General features: G+C 51.4%; 1 long non-coding RNA gene across 1 annotated transcript in view; it reads right to left on the bottom strand.

The window, feature by feature from the left end:
- The window catches only part of LOC143793417 (uncharacterized), a 200,256-nt gene extending 179,037 nt beyond the window's left edge, over positions 1-21,219 (bottom strand). Inside the window, exon 1 of the long non-coding RNA XR_013220123.1 lies at positions 21,126-21,219. This is a non-coding gene — a long non-coding RNA (uncharacterized LOC143793417). The remainder of the gene's footprint in view (positions 1-21,125) is intronic.
- Positions 21,220-23,800: the final 2,581 nt, after the last annotated feature.

Here is a 23,800-nt window from a genome sequence, read left to right as displayed (position 1 = left end):
CCTTGCACACATGCAGCATTACCGCTGTACAAGGTGGCTGGATAACGTAAAAACGCCTGGGGGAGGGGGGACAGGTTCCCTTCAATTTCAGTTCTTGTGTCTGCGTGGCTTTTGCAGGACACGTTGCCGGCTGCACAGCAGGGGAACAGCTGGCGGTGCTGGACCCCACTGACACATTGGCTGGTGTTTTTCTCTGTGCAGCTAGCACATCTGGGCAAAAACTGGCGGTGTGTTAGAGCCCAGGGACAGCAGGAGGAGGAGCAGGAGGAGGAGGAGCAGGGGGAGGGGAGTGTAGGCCGAAGCCTGCACAGGCGGCAGCTTTGGGTGTGTTGTGTCTGCGTGGCTTTTGCAGGACACGTTGCCGGCTACACAGCAGGGGAACAGCTGGCGGTGCTGGACCCCACTGACACATTGGCGAGGTGTTTGGCTCTGTGCAGCCAGCACTTCCGGACAGCAACTAGCGTTGTTGGAGCCCGGGCTCTGCAGGTGGAGCAGAGTGTAGGCCGAAGCCTAATTGAACCGATTTCAAAAGTCACCTTTAACCCCCCCTCAGGGGTTACAAAGTAGAAGAGCCACAGCTTATGCAGCAGTAGTGCTGCGCAAGTCAAAGGTTGCTCTTGTAATTTTTCTCCTTGCACACGCTGAATGGAACACGTATAACATTTAGCCCTTTATACAGTCAAACTGTGTAATGGAGGCGAGAGTTCCCTTTGTAATGAGACGCAGCACAGATGTCAAGAATCCCACCTTGGTGCTGGGTGCAGCCTCCTGAGCGTTGTTATTTGCTGTACAGGAGTCTGCGCTGTCGTGTTATCCCCTGGCCTAGCGCCGTTAGCGCTGCCCATCTTCTGACATCATTTAATGTCGGCCGTTGCGGTTCGCGATCACCATGAATCCCAGCCCCGCAGTGTCTTAACATTGTTAAAACACTGCGGGGCTGGGATTCAGGGCCTGGCGCAGCACATATGTTCGCCTCTCACACGCGGGTCCTTACACCCGCTTCAGACTGTGCGGCGTCATCTGATCCCTTATCGCATGCCACGGCCATGAAGCCGCACAGTCCGAAGAAGGCGGAAGGAGAGGAGGGACAGGCGAACTGATGCACTGATCCTGCCCATCAATCACACCCTCGCAGTCCCAATAAATAAGACACCGAGGGGCGTTGTGTGGGTCAGGGCGGCCGCAGAGGCGCAGCCAGCCAAACAATGATGCCAGAAGACGGGCAGCGCTACCAAGGGGGTTGCAGCGTGTCATTACAAAGGAAAGTCACACCCCCGGGACGGTTAAATGGTCACACAGAGGACACATTTCAGACGTGTTTTCAGTTCCACATGTGCGAGGAGAATACGTTTATGAGCCACCTTGCACACATGCAGCATTACCGCTGTACAAGGTGGCTGGATAACGTAAAAACGCCTGGGGGAGGGGGGACAGGTTCCCTTCAATTTCAGTTCTTGTGTCTGCGTGGCTTTTGCAGGACACGTTGCCGGCTGCACAGCAGGGGAACAGCTGGCGGTGCTGGACCCCACTGACACATTGGCTGGTGTTTTTCTCTGTGCAGCTAGCACATCTGGGCAAAAACTGGCGGTGTGTTAGAGCCCAGGGACAGCAGGAGGAGGAGCAGGAGGAGGAGGAGCAGGGGGAGGGGAGTGTAGGCCGAAGCCTGCACAGGCGGCAGCTTTGGGTGTGTTGTGTCTGCGTGGCTTTTGCAGGACACGTTGCCGGCTACACAGCAGGGGAACAGCTGGCGGTGCTGGACCCCACTGACACATTGGCGAGGTGTTTGGCTCTGTGCAGCCAGCACTTCCGGACAGCAACTAGCGTTGTTGGAGCCCGGGCTCTGCAGGTGGAGCAGAGTGTAGGCCGAAGCCTAATTGAACCGATTTCAAAAGTCACCTTTAACCCCCCCTCAGGGGTTACAAAGTAGAAGAGCCACAGCTTATGCAGCAGTAGTGCTGCGCAAGTCAAAGGTTGCTCTTGTAATTTTTCTCCTTGCACACGCTGAATGGAACACGTATAACATTTAGCCCTTTATACAGTCAAACTGTGTAATGGAGGCGAGAGTTCCCTTTGTAATGAGACGCAGCACAGATGTCAAGAATCCCACCTTGGTGCTGGGTGCAGCCTCCTGAGCGTTGTTATTTGCTGTACAGGAGTCTGCGCTGTCGTGTTATCCCCTGGCCTAGCGCCGTTAGCGCTGCCCATCTTCTGACATCATTTAATGTCGGCCGTTGCGGTTCGCGATCACCATGAATCCCAGCCCCGCAGTGTCTTAACATTGTTAAAACACTGCGGGGCTGGGATTCAGGGCCTGGCGCAGCACATATGTTCGCCTCTCACACGCGGGTCCTTACACCCGCTTCAGACTGTGCGGCGTCATCTGATCCCTTATCGCATGCCACGGCCATGAAGCCGCACAGTCCGAAGAAGGCGGAAGGAGAGGAGGGACAGGCGAACTGATGCACTGATCCTGCCCATCAATCACACCCTCGCAGTCCCAATAAATAAGACACCGAGGGGCGTTGTGTGGGTCAGGGCGGCCGCAGAGGCGCAGCCAGCCAAACAATGATGCCAGAAGACGGGCAGCGCTACCAAGGGGGTTGCAGCGTGTCATTACAAAGGAAAGTCACACCCCCGGGACGGTTAAATGGTCACACAGAGGACACATTTCAGACGTGTTTTCAGTTCCACATGTGCGAGGAGAATACGTTTATGAGCCACCTTGCACACATGCAGCATTACCGCTGTACAAGGTGGCTGGATAACGTAAAAACGCCTGGGGGAGGGGGGACAGGTTCCCTTCAATTTCAGTTCTTGTGTCTGCGTGGCTTTTGCAGGACACGTTGCCGGCTGCACAGCAGGGGAACAGCTGGCGGTGCTGGACCCCACTGACACATTGGCTGGTGTTTTTCTCTGTGCAGCTAGCACATCTGGGCAAAAACTGGCGGTGTGTTAGAGCCCAGGGACAGCAGGAGGAGGAGCAGGAGGAGGAGGAGCAGGGGGAGGGGAGTGTAGGCCGAAGCCTGCACAGGCGGCAGCTTTGGGTGTGTTGTGTCTGCGTGGCTTTTGCAGGACACGTTGCCGGCTACACAGCAGGGGAACAGCTGGCGGTGCTGGACCCCACTGACACATTGGCGAGGTGTTTGGCTCTGTGCAGCCAGCACTTCCGGACAGCAACTAGCGTTGTTGGAGCCCGGGCTCTGCAGGTGGAGCAGAGTGTAGGCCGAAGCCTAATTGAACCGATTTCAAAAGTCACCTTTAACCCCCCCTCAGGGGTTACAAAGTAGAAGAGCCACAGCTTATGCAGCAGTAGTGCTGCGCAAGTCAAAGGTTGCTCTTGTAATTTTTCTCCTTGCACACGCTGAATGGAACACGTATAACATTTAGCCCTTTATACAGTCAAACTGTGTAATGGAGGCGAGAGTTCCCTTTGTAATGAGACGCAGCACAGATGTCAAGAATCCCACCTTGGTGCTGGGTGCAGCCTCCTGAGCGTTGTTATTTGCTGTACAGGAGTCTGCGCTGTCGTGTTATCCCCTGGCCTAGCGCCGTTAGCGCTGCCCATCTTCTGACATCATTTAATGTCGGCCGTTGCGGTTCGCGATCACCATGAATCCCAGCCCCGCAGTGTCTTAACATTGTTAAAACACTGCGGGGCTGGGATTCAGGGCCTGGCGCAGCACATATGTTCGCCTCTCACACGCGGGTCCTTACACCCGCTTCAGACTGTGCGGCGTCATCTGATCCCTTATCGCATGCCACGGCCATGAAGCCGCACAGTCCGAAGAAGGCGGAAGGAGAGGAGGGACAGGCGAACTGATGCACTGATCCTGCCCATCAATCACACCCTCGCAGTCCCAATAAATAAGACACCGAGGGGCGTTGTGTGGGTCAGGGCGGCCGCAGAGGCGCAGCCAGCCAAACAATGATGCCAGAAGACGGGCAGCGCTACCAAGGGGGTTGCAGCGTGTCATTACAAAGGAAAGTCACACCCCCGGGACGGTTAAATGGTCACACAGAGGACACATTTCAGACGTGTTTTCAGTTCCACATGTGCGAGGAGAATACGTTTATGAGCCACCTTGCACACATGCAGCATTACCGCTGTACAAGGTGGCTGGATAACGTAAAAACGCCTGGGGGAGGGGGGACAGGTTCCCTTCAATTTCAGTTCTTGTGTCTGCGTGGCTTTTGCAGGACACGTTGCCGGCTGCACAGCAGGGGAACAGCTGGCGGTGCTGGACCCCACTGACACATTGGCTGGTGTTTTTCTCTGTGCAGCTAGCACATCTGGGCAAAAACTGGCGGTGTGTTAGAGCCCAGGGACAGCAGGAGGAGGAGCAGGAGGAGGAGGAGCAGGGGGAGGGGAGTGTAGGCCGAAGCCTGCACAGGCGGCAGCTTTGGGTGTGTTGTGTCTGCGTGGCTTTTGCAGGACACGTTGCCGGCTACACAGCAGGGGAACAGCTGGCGGTGCTGGACCCCACTGACACATTGGCGAGGTGTTTGGCTCTGTGCAGCCAGCACTTCCGGACAGCAACTAGCGTTGTTGGAGCCCGGGCTCTGCAGGTGGAGCAGAGTGTAGGCCGAAGCCTAATTGAACCGATTTCAAAAGTCACCTTTAACCCCCCCTCAGGGGTTACAAAGTAGAAGAGCCACAGCTTATGCAGCAGTAGTGCTGCGCAAGTCAAAGGTTGCTCTTGTAATTTTTCTCCTTGCACACGCTGAATGGAACACGTATAACATTTAGCCCTTTATACAGTCAAACTGTGTAATGGAGGCGAGAGTTCCCTTTGTAATGAGACGCAGCACAGATGTCAAGAATCCCACCTTGGTGCTGGGTGCAGCCTCCTGAGCGTTGTTATTTGCTGTACAGGAGTCTGCGCTGTCGTGTTATCCCCTGGCCTAGCGCCGTTAGCGCTGCCCATCTTCTGACATCATTTAATGTCGGCCGTTGCGGTTCGCGATCACCATGAATCCCAGCCCCGCAGTGTCTTAACATTGTTAAAACACTGCGGGGCTGGGATTCAGGGCCTGGCGCAGCACATATGTTCGCCTCTCACACGCGGGTCCTTACACCCGCTTCAGACTGTGCGGCGTCATCTGATCCCTTATCGCATGCCACGGCCATGAAGCCGCACAGTCCGAAGAAGGCGGAAGGAGAGGAGGGACAGGCGAACTGATGCACTGATCCTGCCCATCAATCACACCCTCGCAGTCCCAATAAATAAGACACCGAGGGGCGTTGTGTGGGTCAGGGCGGCCGCAGAGGCGCAGCCAGCCAAACAATGATGCCAGAAGACGGGCAGCGCTACCAAGGGGGTTGCAGCGTGTCATTACAAAGGAAAGTCACACCCCCGGGACGGTTAAATGGTCACACAGAGGACACATTTCAGACGTGTTTTCAGTTCCACATGTGCGAGGAGAATACGTTTATGAGCCACCTTGCACACATGCAGCATTACCGCTGTACAAGGTGGCTGGATAACGTAAAAACGCCTGGGGGAGGGGGGACAGGTTCCCTTCAATTTCAGTTCTTGTGTCTGCGTGGCTTTTGCAGGACACGTTGCCGGCTGCACAGCAGGGGAACAGCTGGCGGTGCTGGACCCCACTGACACATTGGCTGGTGTTTTTCTCTGTGCAGCTAGCACATCTGGGCAAAAACTGGCGGTGTTAGAGCCCAGGGTCAGCAGGAGGAGCAGGGGGAGCGGAGTGTAGGCCGAAGCCTGCACTCGAGCAAGTTGAAAGGAAACCTTTAACACCCCCCCCCCCAGGCGTTTGTAGCTGAAAGAGCCATTGTGTACAGCACTAATGCTGGAAAAGGTAAACTTAGCTCTTTTAATTATGGTCCTTGTACATGCGGAACCAAACATTTATGAAATGTGTCTCCTCACAGCGTTAAACCGTCCGGTAGGTGGAACTTTCCTTTGTCGTGTGACGCAGCACAGCCATCATTTTTACCCCCTTGGCGCCGTGCGCCCACTCCTCAGCGTTGTTTGAATCTGTCCCGGAGCCTGCGCTGTTAGGTTAGCCCTTGGCCATGCACACATGTTGCGCTGCCCGTCTTCTGACCTCATTTGGTGTCAGGCTGGCTGCGCCTGTGCGGGTGCGCTGGCCGAGATCCCGCCTCGCAGTGTCGTCTAATGTAATCCCACCGCGGGCCTGTGATCCGTGCCCGTGCGCAGTGCATATCCTGTCCTCTCACTCCCCTCCCTACGGCTTTTTCAGACTGTGCGTTGTCACGGCCGTGGCATGCTATTAGGGACCAGCTGACATCGCACAGTCTGAAGAAGCCGTAGGGAGGGGAGTGAGAGGAGAGGATATGCACTGCGCACGGGCACGGATCACAGGCCCGCGGTGGGATTACATTAGACGACACTGCGAGGCGGGATCTCGACCAGCGCACCCGCACAGGCGCAGCCAGCCTGACACCAAATGAGGTCAGAAGACGGGCAGCGCAACATGTGTGCATGGCCAAGGGCTAACCTAACAGCGCAGGCTCCGGGACAGATTCAAACAACGCTGAGGAGTGGGCGCACGGCGCCAAGGGGGTAAAAATGATGGCTGTGCTGCGTCACACGACAAAGGAAAGTTCCACCTACCGGACGGTTTAACGCTGTGTGGGGACACATTTCATAAGTGTTAGGTTCAGCATGTGCAAGGAGCATCACGAAAAGAGGCACTTTTTCCCTTTGCATTATTACTGCTGCACAAGGTGGCTCCTTCAGTAACAAACGCCTGGGGGGGGGGGGGGTCAGGTTCCCTTACATTTAACTTGTTGTGTCTGCGTGGCGGTCGCAGTACACGTTGCCGTATACACAGCAGGGGAACAGCTGGCGGTGCTGAACCCCACTAACACATTGGCGAGGTGTTTGGCTCTGTGCGTACAGCACTTCTGGACGGCAACTAGCGGTGTTGGAGCCCAGGGACAGGTGGAGGAGGAGGAGGTTGGAGGAGGTTGGAGGAGGTTGGAGGGATTGCCACACACACAGCAGGGGAACAGCTGACGTTACTGAACCCCAATAACAGAGGAGGGACTGTTGACTGTGCGTACAGCACTTCTGGACGGCAACTGGCGGTGTTGGAGCCCAGGGACAGGTGGAGGAGGTAGGAGGAGGTAGGAGGGATTGCCACACACACAGCAGGGGAACAGCTGACGTTACTGAACCCCAATAACAGAGGAGGGACTGTTGACTGTGCGTACAGCACTTCTGGACGGCAACTGGCGGTGTTGGAGCCCAGGGACAGGTGGAGGAGGAGGAGGTAGGAGGAGGTTGGAGGAGGTAGGAGGGATTGCCACACACACAGCAGGGGAACAGCTGACGTTACTGAACCCCAATAACAGAGGAGCGACTGTTGACTGTGCGTACAGCACTTCTGGACGGCAACTAGCGGTGTTGGAGCCCAGGGACAGGTGGAGGAGGAGGAGGTTGGAGGAGGTTGGAGGAGGTAGGAGGGATTGCCACACACACAGCAGGGGAACAGCTGACGTTACTGAACCCCAATAACAGAGGAGGGACTGTTGACTGTGCGTACAGCACTTCTGGACGGCAACTGGCGGTGTTGGAGCCCAGGGACAGGTGGAGGAGGAGGAGGTAGGAGGAGGTAGGAGGGATTGCCACACACACAGCAGGGGAACAGCTGACGTTACTGAACCCCAATAACAGAGGAGGGACTGTTGACTGTGCGTACAGCACTTCTGGACGGCAACTGGCGGTGTTGGAGCCCAGGGACAGGTGGAGGAGGAGGAGGTAGGAGGAGGTTGGAGGAGGTAGGAGGGATTGCCACACACACAGCAGGGGAACAGCTGACGTTACTGAACCCCAATAACAGAGGAGGGACTGTTGACTGTGCGTACAGCACTTCTGGACGGCAACTGGCGGTGTTGGAGCCCAGGGACAGGTGGAGGAGGTAGGAGGAGGTAGGAGGGATTGCCACACACACAGCAGGGGAACAGCTGACGTTACTGAACCCCAATAACAGAGGAGGGACTGTTGACTGTGCGTACAGCACTTCTGGACGGCAACTGGCGGTGTTGGAGCCCAGGGACAGGTGGAGGAGGAGGAGGTAGGAGGAGGTTGGAGGAGGTAGGAGGGATTGCCACACACACAGCAGGGGAACAGCTGACGTTACTGAACCCCAATAACAGAGGAGCGACTGTTGACTGTGCGTACAGCACTTCTGGACGGCAACTAGCGGTGTTGGAGCCCAGGGACAGGTGGAGGAGGAGGAGTTTGGATGAGGTTGGAGGAGGTTGGAGGGATTGCCACACACACAGCAGGGGAACAGCTGACGTTACTGAACCCCAATAACAGAGGAGGGACTGTTGACTGTGCGTACAGCACTTCTGGACGGCAACTGGCGGTGTTGGAGCCCAGGGACAGGTGGAGGAGGTAGGAGGAGGTAGGAGGGATTGCCACACACACAGCAGGGGAACAGCTGACGTTACTGAACCCCAATAACAGAGGAGGGACTGTTGACTGTGCGTACAGCACTTCTGGACGGCAACTGGCGGTGTTGGAGCCCAGGGACAGGTGGAGGAGGAGGAGGTAGGAGGAGGTTGGAGGAGGTAGGAGGGATTGCCACACACACAGCAGGGGAACAGCTGACGTTACTGAACCCCAATAACAGAGGAGCGACTGTTGACTGTGCGTACAGCACTTCTGGACGGCAACTAGCGGTGTTGGAGCCCAGGGACAGGTGGAGGAGGAGGAGTTTGGATGAGGTTGGAGGAGGTTGGAGGGATTGCCACACACACAGCAGGGGAACAGCTGACGTTACTGAACCCCAATAACAGAGGAGGGACTGTTGACTGTGCGTACAGCACTTCTGGACGGCAACTGGCGGTGTTGGAGCCCAGGGACAGGTGGAGGAGGTAGGAGGAGGTAGGAGGGATTGCCACACACACAGCAGGGGAACAGCTGACGTTACTGAACCCCAATAACAGAGGAGGGACTGTTGACTGTGCGTACAGCACTTCTGGACGGCAACTGGCGGTGTTGGAGCCCAGGGACAGGTGGAGGAGGAGGAGGTAGGAGGAGGTTGGAGGAGGTAGGAGGGATTGCCACACACACAGCAGGGGAACAGCTGACGTTACTGAACCCCAATAACAGAGGAGCGACTGTTGACTGTGCGTACAGCACTTCTGGACGGCAACTAGCGGTGTTGGAGCCCAGGGACAGGTGGAGGAGGAGGAGGTTGGAGGAGGTTGGAGGAGGTAGGAGGGATTGCCACACACACAGCAGGGGAACAGCTGACGTTACTGAACCCCAATAACAGAGGAGGGACTGTTGACTGTGCGTACAGCACTTCTGGACGGCAACTGGCGGTGTTGGAGCCCAGGGACAGGTGGAGGAGGAGGAGGTAGGAGGAGGTTGGAGGAGGTAGGAGGGATTGCCACACACACAGCAGGGGAACAGCTGACGTTACTGAACCCCAATAACAGAGGAGCGACTGTTGACTGTGCGTACAGCACTTCTGGACGGCAACTAGCGGTGTTGGAGCCCAGGGACAGGTGGAGGAGGAGGAGTTTGGATGAGGTTGGAGGAGGTTGGAGGGATTGCCACACACACAGCAGGGGAACAGCTGACGTTACTGAACCCCAATAACAGAGGAGCGACTGTTGACTGTGCGTACAGCACTACCAGGCAACAACTAGCGGTGTTGGAGCCCAGGGACAGCAGTAGAAGCAGAGGAACACAATGTAGGCCGAAGCCTGATTGGAGAAAGGGAACCTTTAACCCCCCCCCCCAAGGCATTTGTAGCTGAAAGAGCCAGCTTGTGCAGCTCAAAAGATGCAAAAGGAAAAGGTGGCTCTTTTAATTATGCTCCTTGCAAGCACAGAACTAAACACTTATAAAATGTGTCCCCTGAAACCGTGAAACTGTCCCGGAGGTGGGACTTTCCTTCGTAATATGACGCAGCACAGCTGTCATTCCTACCCCCTCGGCGCCGTGCCCCGGCTCCTCATCGTTGTTTGATTCCGTCCCGGAGCCTGCGCTGTTAGGTTATCCCTTGGCCAGGCACACTTAGCGCTGCCCATCTTCTGACATCATTTGGTGTCAGGCTGGCTGCGCTTGTGCGGCCGCGCTGTCCGAGAGCCCGCCTCGCAGTGTGGTCTAATGTAATCCCACCGCGGGCCTGGGATCAGTGGCCATGCGCAGTGCATATCCTCGCCTCTCGCTCCCCTCCCTACGGCTTTTTCAGACTGTGCGCTGCCACGGCCGTGGCATGCTATTACGGATCAGCTGGCACCGCACAGTCTGAAGAAGCCGTAGGGAGTGGAGCGAGAGGCGAGGATATGCACTGCGCATGGCCACTGATCCCAGGCCCGCGGTGGGATTACATTAGACCACACTGCGAGGCGGGCTCTCGGACAGCGCGGCCGCACAGGCGCAGCCAGCCTGACACCAAATGATGTCAGAAGATGGGCAGCGCTAAGTGTGCCTGGCCAAGGGATAACCTAACAGCGCAGGCTCCGGGACGGAATCAAACAACGATGAGGAGCCGGGGCACGGCGCCGAGGGGGTAGGAATGACAGCTGTGCTGCGTCATATTACGAAGGAAAGTCCCACCTCCGGGACGGTTTTACGGTATCAGTGGACACATTTTATAAGTGTTAAGTTCTGCGTGTGCAAGGAGCATAATGAAAATAGCTACCTTTTCCTTGTGCAGCATTACTGCTGCACAAGGTGGCTCTTTCAGTAACAAACGCCTTGGGGGGGGGGGGGGACAGGTTCCCTTACATTTCAGTTGTGCCAGCGTGGCGGTCGCAGGACACATTGCCGGCTACACAGCTGGGGATCAGCTGACGTTACTGAAACCCAATAACACTGGGTCGTATGTTTTGACTGTGCAGATGGCACTTCTGAGCCTCAACTGGCGTTGTTGGAGCCCAGGAATGTAAGTTCAGGTGGTTGAAAGATGAACACAACAGGAGACCTGGATAACGTATACAGTGACCTAATTATTTAATCAGGAGGAGGAGTGGCAAATTCCTGCGAGATCCAGGCCTTGTTCATTTTCAGGAAAGTAAGCCGGTCAACGTTATCGGAGGATAGTCGCATGCGACGGTCAGTTAGTACACCACCTGCAGCACTAAAGACACGTTCCGATAATACACTGGCCGCAGGGCAAGACAGCACCTCCAATGCATACTGGCTTAGCTCTGGCCATGTATCCAGCTTTGAGACCCAAAACTTGAAAGGGGAAGAGCCGTCTGGGAGTACAGCAAGAGGGCAAGACATGTAGTCTGTCACCATCTGACGGAACCGTTGCCTCCTGCTGACTGGAGCCGTCTGTGATGGTGTAGACTTTTGTGGGGGGCACACAAAACTGTGCCACAGTTGGGCCATACTGGTCTTGCCTTGGGCAGAGGCACTGCTTCTGCTCCCTCTTTGTGCAGAGCCTCCACCACTGCCTGGACGCACTGAGCTGCTTTGGAATGCACTAGCAGCACTTCTCTCAGTTGGAATGGAGAAGATGATGGAACTGACCAGTGTGTCTTGGTACTCCCGCATTTTTCGCTCCCGGTTCAACGGTGTGATGAGGCTTTCTACGTTGTCCCGGTAGCGAGGATCGAGGAGGGTGAACACCCAGTAATCAGACATGTTGAGAATGTGGTCGATGCGGCGGTCGTTTCTCAGGCACTGCAGCATGTAATCCACCATGTGCTGCAGACTGCCAACTGCCCAAGAAACGCTGTCCCCAGCTGGAGGCGTGATCTCTGCCCGCTCGTCATCACCCCACCCTCGCTGTACACACTGAGTACTGGACAATTGTGTAACTCCCTCCTCTGGACGGATGTCTTCCTCCTCCATTGACTCCTCCTCATCCTCCTCACAAACTGTCCCCTGCCTACGCGTTTGTGAGGAACCACGTGGCGCTGACTGTCCAGAAGATGATGGAAGTGGTGAATCCTCATCCTCCACCTCTTCCACAACATCATCCCTTAGCGCTTGCAGTGATTTTTCAAGCAGGCAGATAAGGGGGACAGTCATGCTGACTAGTGCATCATCTGCACTCGCCATCCGCGTGGAATAATCGAAGGGACGCAAAACCTGGCAGACATCCTTCATAGTGGCCCACTCTGTGGTTGTGAAGTCTGTACGGCGCTGACTGCGACTTTTGTGCGCCTGATACAGCTGGTACTCCATTACAGCTTGCTGCTGCTCACACAACCGCTCCAACATATGTAACGTGGAATTCCACCTGGTAGGTAGGTCACATATGATGCGATGTTCCGGCAGGCGGTGTCGGCGCTGCAGAGCCGCAATGCGCGCTTTTGCCGTGCTGGAACGCCGCAAGTGAGCACACTCTAGGCGGACCTTGTGCAGCAGTGCATCAAGATCCGGATAGTCCCTCAAAAAACTCTGCACGACCAAATTGAGCACATGTGCCAGACATGGGATGTGAGTGAGGTTGCCGAGGCCCAGGGCTGCCACCAGATTTCGGCCATTATCACACACTACCATGCCTGGCTGGAGATTCGCTGGCTCAAACCACACATCGCTCTCCTGCTTGATGGCATTCCAGAGCTCCTGCGCTGTGTGGCTACGATTCCCCAAAAAAATTAATTTCAAGACGGCCTGTTGACGTTTGGCCACGGCTGTGCTCATGTCGGTCGTAACAGGTACACGTTCATCACGGGTCCATGTGGAGGTGGACTGTGACGGCTCCTGCAGCGATGATTCTGAGGAACTGGTGTAAGAGGAGGAGTCAATGCGTACAGAATGGATTCCTGCAATCCTTGGAGTGGGCAGGACACGTCCTGCGCCACTCGCACGGTCTGTACCCGGCTCAACTACATTAACCCAATGGGCAGTGAGGGAAAGGTATCGCCCCTGTCCATGTTGACTGGTCCACGCATCGGTGGTGAGGTGGACCTTGCTACTGACGGCGTTCAGTAGCGCGTGTTTTATGTGTCCCTCCACATGCTTGTGCAGGGCAGGGACGGCTTGCCTGCTGAAGTAAAAGCGGCTGGGCACACTGTACTGTGGGACTGCCAATGACATCAAGTCACGGAAGCTGTCAGTCTCCACCAGCCTGAATGACAGCATTTCCAGTGACAGAAGTTTGGCAATGCCTGCAGTCAGAGCCTGTGCTCGTGGGTGGTTTGACGAGAAAGGCCGCCTTTTCTCCCATGCCTGTACTACCGATGGCTGTAGACTGGGCTGGGAGTGTGTGGTTGACTGGGAAAGTGGTGCTGCGGGTGGAATTACAGCGGGTCTCTGGACAACAGGGCCAGAGGTTCTTCCACGGCGATCCTGGGAGGAAGCCGAACCAGCTGCGTGTGAGCTAGAGGAAGAGGCAACACGAGCTGAAGAGGTGGTAGCTGCCGCTGTTGGTTGGCCTAGCTCTTCAGTGTGTTTGTCTAACTCCGCCGGGTGCCTGTTGCGCACATGTTTCCACATGTTGGAGGTATTGAGGTTGGCGACTTTTTGACCTCTTTTGATTTTTTGATGACACACCTTGCATCTGACATAGCAAATGTCATCTGCAACTGTGTCAAAAAAGGACCAGGCACTGCAAGTCTTGGGAGCCCCCCTTTTGACTTTTGGAAGAGACATGCTCCTTACGGGTGCCAAAGCGGAGGCTGCAGGATCCGCAGTCTTCCCCCTCCCTCTCCCTCTTTGGACCGTACGGGGAATCTCTTCCTCAGAGCTGCTCCCACCACCTTCCTGTCCCTGACGCCAAGATGGGTCAAGGACCTCGTCATCCACACTACCCTCTGCCCCCAACTGCTCCTCCCGGGTAGTCTCAGCAGCAGAGCACGCACCAGTAAGTGGCACCTGAGTGTCATCATCAGCTGATGCGGCCTGCGATGTGGTGAACGGAGCCACTGGCCCACCCGCCTCTTCAGACTCAGAGAGAAAAAGCTGTTGGGCATCACTGCACCCTGCCTCTTCTTCCATTTCTCCAATGCTGCTTGGCTGGCCCCCTGTTTCCAAGCCAAGAGATTCAGAGAACAGAAGTAGAGACGGCTCCTGTCCTGGGCTCTCTGTCTGCCTGGGCAATTTGGCAGGTGGTGAAGAGACAGATGGCTGCTCTCCAGTGCTCTGTGTCTGAGAGGATGTGGCACTAATGGAAGTTGATGCATTAGCTGCCATCCATCCCACAACGGCTTCAATTTGGTCTTCACGCAGCAGCGGTGTACGGCGCTCGGCGACAAAGCTGCGCATGAACGACTGTTCCCTCGTGAAAGTGGGTGCTGATGAGTCACCGGTGCCCGCAGCGGGCACAGAATCCCCACGTCCCCTCCCTGCTCCGCGCCCACGCCCACGTGCCTTACTCACTGCCTTCTTCATCGTGGTTGACTGATAAAGAAAAGCAGAAAAGTACTAACGGCTTTGTGTGCTTATTCCTGAAAAACTCCTCCTAACAGGTATAAGAAACACTAATTAGCTAAAGTGTGGACTAGACTTTAATATGAGTTAATGTGGCCTACACAAATGTAAAGTGGTGTAACTGGTGTGTTTGGTGAACTTTATTATTTATTTCTTTTTTGGGGGCTGAACTGACAACGGATAGAGCTGCAGTCACACGGAGACCGTGCAGACAGACGTTAACGGCGCTGTAAGGCCCAAAAACCCTCCTCTACTTTATCCTATGTAGTGTTTTTCCACAAATTAGCTGGAGACGGGTGGAAAGACACTAATAGGATTTTTTTAAATTAATTAGCAGCAGACTACAGTACTTGAAAAAAAATTAAAATTGATTTGGCGGTATGACGCAGTTAACAACCCTGAGCTGGAGACAACCAAGCTACGGCTGCTCACAGACTACAGGGCGAGCTGCAGTCACACGGAGACCGTGCAGACAGCCGTAAACGGCGCTGCAAGGCCCAAAAACCCTCCTCTACTTTATCCTATGTAGTGTTTTTCCACAAATTAGCTGGAGACGGGTGGAAAGACACTAATAGGATTTTTTTAAATTAATTAGCAGCAGACTACAGTACTTGAAAAAAAATTAAAATTGATTTGGCGGTATGACGCAGTGAACAACCCTGAGCTGGAGACAACCAGGCTATAGCTGCTCACAGACTACAGGGCGAGCTGCAGTCACACGGAGACCGTGCAGACAGCCGTAAACGGCGCTGCAAGGCCCAAAAACCCTCCTCTACTTTATCCTATGTAGTGTTTTTCCACAAATTAGCTGGAGACGGGTGGAAAGACACTAATAGGATTTTTTTAAATTAATTAACAGCAGACTACAGTACTTGAAAAAAAATTAAAATTGATTTGGCGGTATGACGCAGTGAACAACCCTGAGCTGGAGACAACCAAGCTACGGCTGCTCACAGACTACAGGGCGAGCTGCAGTCACACGGAGACCGTGCAGACAGCCGTAAACGGCGCTGCAAGGCCCAAAAACCCTCCTCTACTTTATCCTATGTAGTGTTTTTCCACAAATTAGATGGAGACGGGTGGAAAGACACTAATAGGAATTATTTGAAAAAATGTGCAGCAGCCTGCACTACTTCAAAAAAAAAAAAAAAAAAGGACAGTATGAGGCAATGAACCACCCTCCCTGAACTGAATACAACCAGCTATGGATGGCCTATGTGGCTGCACTCAGACTAGAGAGTGGGCTGCACTCACACACACACACACAGAGAGACCTTGCAGATCGCTGTGAAAACAGCGCTACAAGGCAAAAGCAAGGTGAATAGTAGGTGAACACAGCGGTTGCTAAATTAGCCTTTGGAAAGCACAAAGAAGCAAATCGCTATCTCTAAACTGTCCCTCAGTCAGCAAACAGCGTCCTGTCACTAACTGAATTCACAGCAGAGTGATCGCAAAATGGCGCCAGCGACTTTTAAACTGCATCATGACATCATTTCAGCAGCCAATCACAGCCTTGCCAGTACTTTCATGCCCTCCATGCTAAACAGGATGTGCCCACACTTGGAATCTTTCTCATTGGCTGAATTTCTGAATTTTGAATCATGGAACTTCCGATTCCGGTATCCGATACGCGCCAAGTATCGGAATCCCGGTATCGGAATTCCGATACCGCTAGTATCGGCCGATACCCGATACTTGCGGTATCGGAATGCTCAACACTACTCACAACACATCTAGATGAGTTCCTTAGGGGGTCTACTTTCCAAAATGGTGTCACTTGTGGGGGGTTTCTACTGTTTAGGTACATTAGGGCCTCTGCAAACGCAATGTGACGCCTGCAGACCATTCCATCTAAGTCTGCATTCAAAATTGCGCTCCATCCCTTCCGAGCCCTCCCATGCGCCCAAACGGTGGTTCCCCCCATATATGGGGTATCAGCGTACTCAAGACAAATTGGACAACAACTTTTGGGGTCCAATTTCTCCTGTTACCCTTGGGAAAATACAAAACTGGGGGCTAAATATAATTTTGGGGGGAATTTTTTTTTTTAATATTTTCACGGCTATGCGTTATAAACTGTAGTAAAACATTTGAGGGTTCAAAACTCTCACAACACATCTAGATGAGTTCCTTAGGGGGTCTACTTTCCAAAATGGTGTCACTTGTGGTTTTTTTTTACTGTTTTGGTACATTAGGGCTCTGCAAACGCAATGTGACGCCTGCAGACCATTCCATCTAAGTCTGCATTCAAAATTGCGCTCCATCCCTTCCGAGCCCTCCCATGCGCCCAAACAGTGGTTCCCCCCCCCATACTTATTAAGTATTTAGTGTGACATATCACTGTGATTTAATTGCATAAAAATTCAAAGTTGAAAAATTGCAAAATTTTCAAAATTTTCGCCAAATTTCCGTTTTTTTCACAAATAAACACAGGTAATATCAAATAAATTTTACCACTATCATGAAGTAGAATATGTCTCGAGAAAACAGTGTCAGAATCACTGGGATCCGTTGAAGCGTTCCAGAGATATAACCTCATAAAGGGACAGTGGTCAGAGTTGTAAAAATTGGCCCGGTCCATAACCTGCAAACCACCCTTGGGGGTGAAGGGGTTAAAGGACAGCTTGGAGGAAAATGCCGCTGTGTCTAGTGAACCACCTCCAATGGTTACTGGACGCGATCTTTTTCCTGACCGCTGTGGACATTTATTTGCATAATGTCCTAACTGTTGGCAAATATTGCAAACCATGGGTATTCAAGCGGCCCGGGAATTAGGTCCTGCTCAAGAAACCTCCATGGCGTCATGGGAGTCGGACGCCTGAATGGAAGATTCTAGAGGTCTGGTGAAGGTGGGAGCCAGCCAGAACATCTGCCTACACTGGGTCCATTCTAACCTCCGCTCATTAAAACGGAGGTCGATGTGGGTAGATATTGTAATGAGCTCCTCCAGTGTGGCGGGAATCTCCCTAATGGCCAAGACGTCCTTCACATGGTCTGCCAGTCCTTTCCAGAACACCAGAATAAGGACTTTATCCAGCCACTCCAGCTGAGACTAGAGTCCGGAACTGGTTGGCACACTGGCTGACCATGGACGAACCCTGTGTTATTGCCAACAGTTGGAGCGCCGTATTGTGGGTGACATTAGGTCCTAGAAAGACCTGTTTCAGAGAGTCCAGGAAGAGAGGAGCACTCAGCACCACACAATTACTGTGCTCCCACAGCGGCGTTGCCCACTCCAACACCCTGCCCGACAAAAGGGATAAGATAAAACCCACTTTTGCCCATTCCGTAAGAAAGCGTGCAGCCAGAAGCACTAGATGTATGGAGCACTGACTCACGAATCCCAACATTGCTTACTGTGACCAACAAACTTGTCTGGAAGCGGGAGATGGGATAAAGTCGGAGCAGGAGTGGCAGAGGAAAAACTGGCTGCAGCCACACTAGCAGCCTGTACAGCAACTGCGGTAACAGCCACAGCTGAGGTTGTGCGCTCGAGAGCTGCCAACCTACCCTCCAGCTGCTGGATGTACCACTGTAAACGCTGATCGTCCGCCATTTACTAGCCAGACCCTGGCACTAGTATTATGTTAAGGGCTGGTAGAACACACCGAGTAAATAGTGAGATGATATTTGGTGTGTTCGCAGCCCAGGGTCCACTGTGCAGGAGAGAAGCCTGCTGCTGGCAAATGGCGGCACTATATGGCGGTAGAAGCGAACTGTTACTTCACAGAGTCTCCCATAAAGAAAGCACTGTGTCCTGTTTAGTTCACAGGAGTACACAGCAACTGCTGAGCTGATAACAGTCTGTGGTCGTGCAGTCAAGAGGCACACATACAATCTCCGCATCGGGGGTGCCGGTATTCTAGTGGCTTATTTAAGCCAGGCCCTGAATGCACACACACAATCTCCTCACCGAAGGTGCTGGTATTCTAGTGGCTTATTCCAGCCGAGCCTTGAATGCACACACAATCTCCTCACCGGAGGTGCTGGTATTGTAGTGGCTTATTCCAGCCGAGCCCTGAATACACACATGTATGACCACATTGGCGCAAAAACTCATGACATGAATTGATACTAGAGCATGGCTGTGTGGTCATGCAAACCTTTTATAGCTGCAGCAACTTCAGGACCTTCCAAGAAGGACCAATGGAAAGCTGCCACAGAAATTGAACATGTTCAGGATCTTCCTAGAGGACCAATGGGAGTTGCTGCAGTACCTGAGCATGTGACCCTTGATCTCCAATGAGAGATCTTGACCTGGGCATGCTCAGAAGGGGAAAAGCAGGACTTGGTCCCAAAGACGTCTGCTCGCCACTGACCCGTACTGGCTACAATCTCAGAACCTGGAAAGGCAGCAGTAACCCTTTGCACAGTATCAGGCAGAGCTAGACACTGGGACCGACGTCTCCGCTGAGCAGGCTCCACTGCAGCAGGAGAAGAATGGGAGACCTCAGCGGAGATGGCTCGAGATTCCCACTATGCAGAGGTGGAAACTCAATCCCTAACACTATGTTAATGTTTACCCCCCAGGGGTAAATGTTTGTCAGCCCATACACTTAGTGCATGGGCATTACAAGTATAGGAGACCCGCTCCTTTGTATTGGGAACATTTTTTATGAGGCCCTCCTCCACATCTCTTCCAAGGGGCACTGGAGTGCCTCCAAATTTTTGGCAGCCCTTGCATTCACTGCATAGGCAAACACTATGGGAGACCCACTTCCTAATAATGGGAACATTGTTTCCAGGAGGCCCACCAGTACATCTTTTCAAAGGGGTATTGGGTTGCGTCCAAATTTGGGGCAGCCCTGCCACTCACTGAATATGCAATGACAGTATAGGAGACCCAATGTTTAATAATGGTAACAACAAAGCATAGCCGGTTGATAGCTCGCTAATAGTAATGAGTGAGTGTGCTCATTACTCGAGTTTTCCGAGCATGCTTGGGTGTTCTCCAAGTATCTTGGGCACGCTCGTAAATTTAGTTTGAGTAGCTGCAGCTGCGTGATTTGCAGCTGCTAGACAGCCTGAATACATGTGGGGATTTCCTAACAAACAGGCAAACCTTGCATGTATTCAGGCTAACTAGCAGCTGCTAATCATGCAGCTGTGGTGACTCAAACTAAATTTACGAGTACGCCCAAGAAACTGGGAGAACACCTGAGCATGCTCAGTAAACTCGAGTAACAAGCACATTCGCTGATCACTGCTCTATAAGAATAGGGATGGCCGACTGCTGGCCCTTTAAGAATAGTATATACAAAATAGGCTATGTGACTTTCAGAGTCCCTCCTTCATAAATTAAACAGCATGTGTCTGATGATGTGTCACACACCACACGGCCAGATCAGGTTGTCAAATGTTAAAATGACATTTCCCAGTGAATGCATTTGTCTTGGTTGAAAGCAATGCTAAAGTTCAAAAACACATCAAAAATGCTGCGTGTGAACATAGGCCAAGATGTGGAGGAGCATTATTGTTTTTGGTTATTTATTTTGCCTTATATACAAGTCATTACACTGGAAGGGATGTTTCTTAACATATTTCCCAGGAAAATCCATTTTGGTTTCGCTTTTGTATGTTTTATTTTGAGTCTGTAAAAGTGGCATAAGACTCTGACAACATTGTTCACAGCAGTGACCTGGGAGTCAGAGATGCTTCCAGGGGTTCCCCATGCTGTCCCCATGTCATTTGAGTACTGTTCCCATCGATTTCTAGTCCTTCTGCAGACCACCGAGTTTCCCATAGACCTACATTGGGCTCATTGCTTGGGTCCTGCACCCGAGCATTCAAATTTGCTCAATCTGTGAAACGATCACCCGAGCATTTTACTGCTCGTCCATCACTACTACTCACCTCTGCGTGTTTCCATGTTATAGACTGGGTGTTCATGTAAAGCTCTTGGCCACTGACCGCCCATGGTGTAAAATGTCCTACTTTCTTACTTTGTACAACCTTAAAACTCGTATTATGAACTAATATCCAGTTTGTTATCTTGTATGAATGCACAGCTTCCCCTTGTTCACTGAAGTAATATGTAGGCTTCATTGGATCCGGTGAAGTCTTCGTCATTTGGAGGAAGCGCTGTAGCTTCCGTGTGTATTGTAGAAATCTGGTTGTGGAATTTTCTTGATATTTGTCTTGTACAAATAAGAGCATTTCATGTAGAGCTTTAGCCAGAACTTCTACTGAATAATATAATCTCGGAGAAAACCCTGATGAGAGGTAATTACAATAACTTGGCACAATAAACTCAACCGAAATATTATAATCGTCCACAGTCCAATTGATTGAAAAGAAGTAATCTATAAACGCCTCATCATATCTGGAATATAATATATTCCAAAATTCCCTATCTTGGGTTATATTGGGACTTTTCCTGTAGTTTTTCATAATGTGTTCCAGACTAGGAAAACTTTGTGATGAAATGTCCACTTCTAGACTTCCGTTCAATATTAGAAAGTCTCCATTTCTAGTGAGGTAACTGGAGACCCAGAATGGTGGAAAGATGAAAGTTTTGTCAGTAAACAGAGAAGTTAAGCTCAATGTTATATGAATATCTCTAGAGAAGCTCCCACAAATGATAATGATACTGACTTCTGGATGCTTAAAAACCGCTAAAATATTATACAAATCCCTTTTAAGTTTTATGGTGAAGGCCACACAGATCCCATGTTCTCTCATGAGTTTTGTTAGTATCTGCAGTTCATTCTCTCCATTATCATCATCTGATACTAAAATTCCAACCCAGGTCCAGTCAAAATGCTTCAGCAGTTTGGTGATTACCATATAGTGGATGTGGAGATTTTGGATTGTTCGAAAAACATGTGGATAGAGGCGTATATCAGATAATGAGAAATCGGGGGATCCATAACTGATCTGCAAAACACAAAAAAGCACATTGGGGGCGACTGATTAATGTTCTGACAAAACACCTTCATAAGTCACAATATTTTTGAGCAAAAGGCAGTTTGTAGTGAAGATCGAATGATGAAAAATTTGGATTTGGGAAAATCGGCACAAATACTTTCCAGTATTAGAGTATTCATACCAAATAATAAATATAGATAACAGCAGGAAGACAAAAAGAGCATGTATCTAAAATATATCATATCATTTTATTATATCATAGAAAAGGTAAAATGTCACAACAATATATACAACACCAAAAAGCAATGCAGACTGTTATGAACCCCACCCACACCTATCCCCACCCCACATATACACTTCAGTCCCTGGAAAAATAATAAATAAACGTCCAAAGACCATAACTCAGGGAAAGACAGTGCATCCAAACATGGACGTCAGGGAAGCAGCATGCATGAATCAGATGATCGAGAATAAAGTTACACCCGTTTATCTAACATCTAAGATGCAATAGTGCATGGCAAGAAATGCAGCGCTTACCAACAGATGAGTGGAAACAAGGAGGGGGGGTGGATGGAGGATCCCAACGCGCGTTTTGCGGCAGCTAGAGGCCGCTTTCTCAAGGGAGTGTGTCTTAGGTCCCTGCAGGACCTTCTAATAACCCCATGAACTTAATCACATGGCCTGAAATGGCCAATCAGGATGGCTAGAGTCGGCACATGCGCACTGCGGCCATCAGGTCTTGAACTGCAGATAGGGTATCACGTGAAGTGCACACACACCAGGGGAGAGCCCACCAAGTGATGCACACACCGTAAAGACACCCACCTGCAGACAGGAAACAATAGGTCGCAGTGCGATGCGCACAGCCATGAGAGCATGTATGAGGACAATTAACTGGGTGAAGAAAAAAAATAAAAAATGCTGTGTAACGACATAGCTGCATATACTATAACATCACAAAATGTATACAAATAACAAATTACAAAAGTTGAAATCATCCAAAGTCGCTGAGATGGCTGTAATTTTCCCATATACTGAGATAAAGTCCGGGGTCATTTTCAGTTCAAAAGGGGGGCCCAGTAGGAGAAAATTCGGAGGCACAATAAATCAGCAGAGTCACAAACACTAAATAAAAAAATAAAATTAAAAAAGTTAAAAACACATCCATGAGGTTGATAAACATGGGGGCATGTGGGAACAGGAGTCTAGGAAACCAAATATCAGGAGGACTACAAAAAAGGGGCAAAGCTTAAATATTCATTGAGGCCTTTCGGTATCATGGTATCTAATTGGACGATCCACCTTGTCTTGATTTGTGCAAGAAGTTTTTTATTGTCGCCACCTCTTATACCAAGAGGGAGGGCATCAATCCCCCTCACTTTCAAAATACTGGCGTCACAATTGTGATGTAACTTGAAATGACGAGGAACAGTATCCAATTCCGAAGTATCGGACACTGTCTTGGCCGCGCCAATGCCCTGCACATGTTCACGTACCCGTATTCTTAATTCTCTTGTGGTAAGGCCCACATATATTTTGGGGCACAAACAGGTGGCATAGTATATAACATTAGAAGTACCACAAGAGATACGTTGTCTGATTTTACAGTGCCCGCATGAGAAGGATCCAAACTGAGGACCACTAGTGCCAAAGGGATTGCTGGGAGCCGGAACATAGTGGCTCTTAACCAGCAAGTCATGAAGATTTTTGGATTTTTTAGGGGTCATCAAAGGAAAGCTGCCCAGGGAGGCCTTCAGGGCGGGATCAACTCCGAAAAGCGGGCCAATGTTTGTTTAGAATGGCACGCATGTTGTGCCATTCGTGATTGTAGGTAGAGATGAACCGAATAGGTCCATCCCTACCTACACTTTTGCATCTCTTCACTGGATGTAGAAAACTAGTACGTGAGGTTTTCCTTGCACGATCAAACCCAGTTTTAATACATCTACGGCTATAGCCTCGAGCTAGAAAGCGTTGTTTAAGGTTTGAGGCCTGTGCCCCAAATTTAGAGTCAGTAGAGCAAATTCGCCGCATCCTAAGGAACTGTCCGACCGGGACGGCTCTCACAGTGGACGAATGAGGAGCTGAAGATGCATGTAATAGAGAATTGACAGAGGTAGGCTTCCTGAATACGTCCGTCTGGATGCACCTGTCACTATCGACCTCAAGGCGGACGTCCAGGAAGTCAACCCTCCTCTCATCAAAGACATATGTAAGTCGAATATTGAAGATATTGTCATTCAATATCCTCATAAAATCCACGAGCTGGCAGACCAACCCATCCCACAACATAATGAAATAATAAATATACAATACAAGTCAATGGGAAAGCCAATTTTATTTACTGCTGGACCCAACAAACACTTCTGGGGGCCGGAGAATACAGCTGAAATGGATGGTAAAGAGCTAAAACTAAATGGGAACAACATGGAGATGATGCCGGCATGCCTTTCTGACTCGCATATGGGATCTGGGAATAATGCTGTCAGACTATTGCGTCGGTTTTACAGATTTGAAAAAAGACCTACAGAACCAAATCAAACATCTTTTTTAACCACTTCATGACCGGTGCTTTTTTGGTTTTGCTTTTT

This window comes from Ranitomeya variabilis, chromosome 1, assembly GCF_051348905.1.
Source record: "Ranitomeya variabilis isolate aRanVar5 chromosome 1, aRanVar5.hap1, whole genome shotgun sequence".
NCBI classification, from domain to species: domain Eukaryota; kingdom Metazoa; phylum Chordata; class Amphibia; order Anura; family Dendrobatidae; genus Ranitomeya; species Ranitomeya variabilis.
Note: the sequence above shows the minus strand (reverse complement) of the source record. Positions and strands in the feature narration are given on the sequence as shown.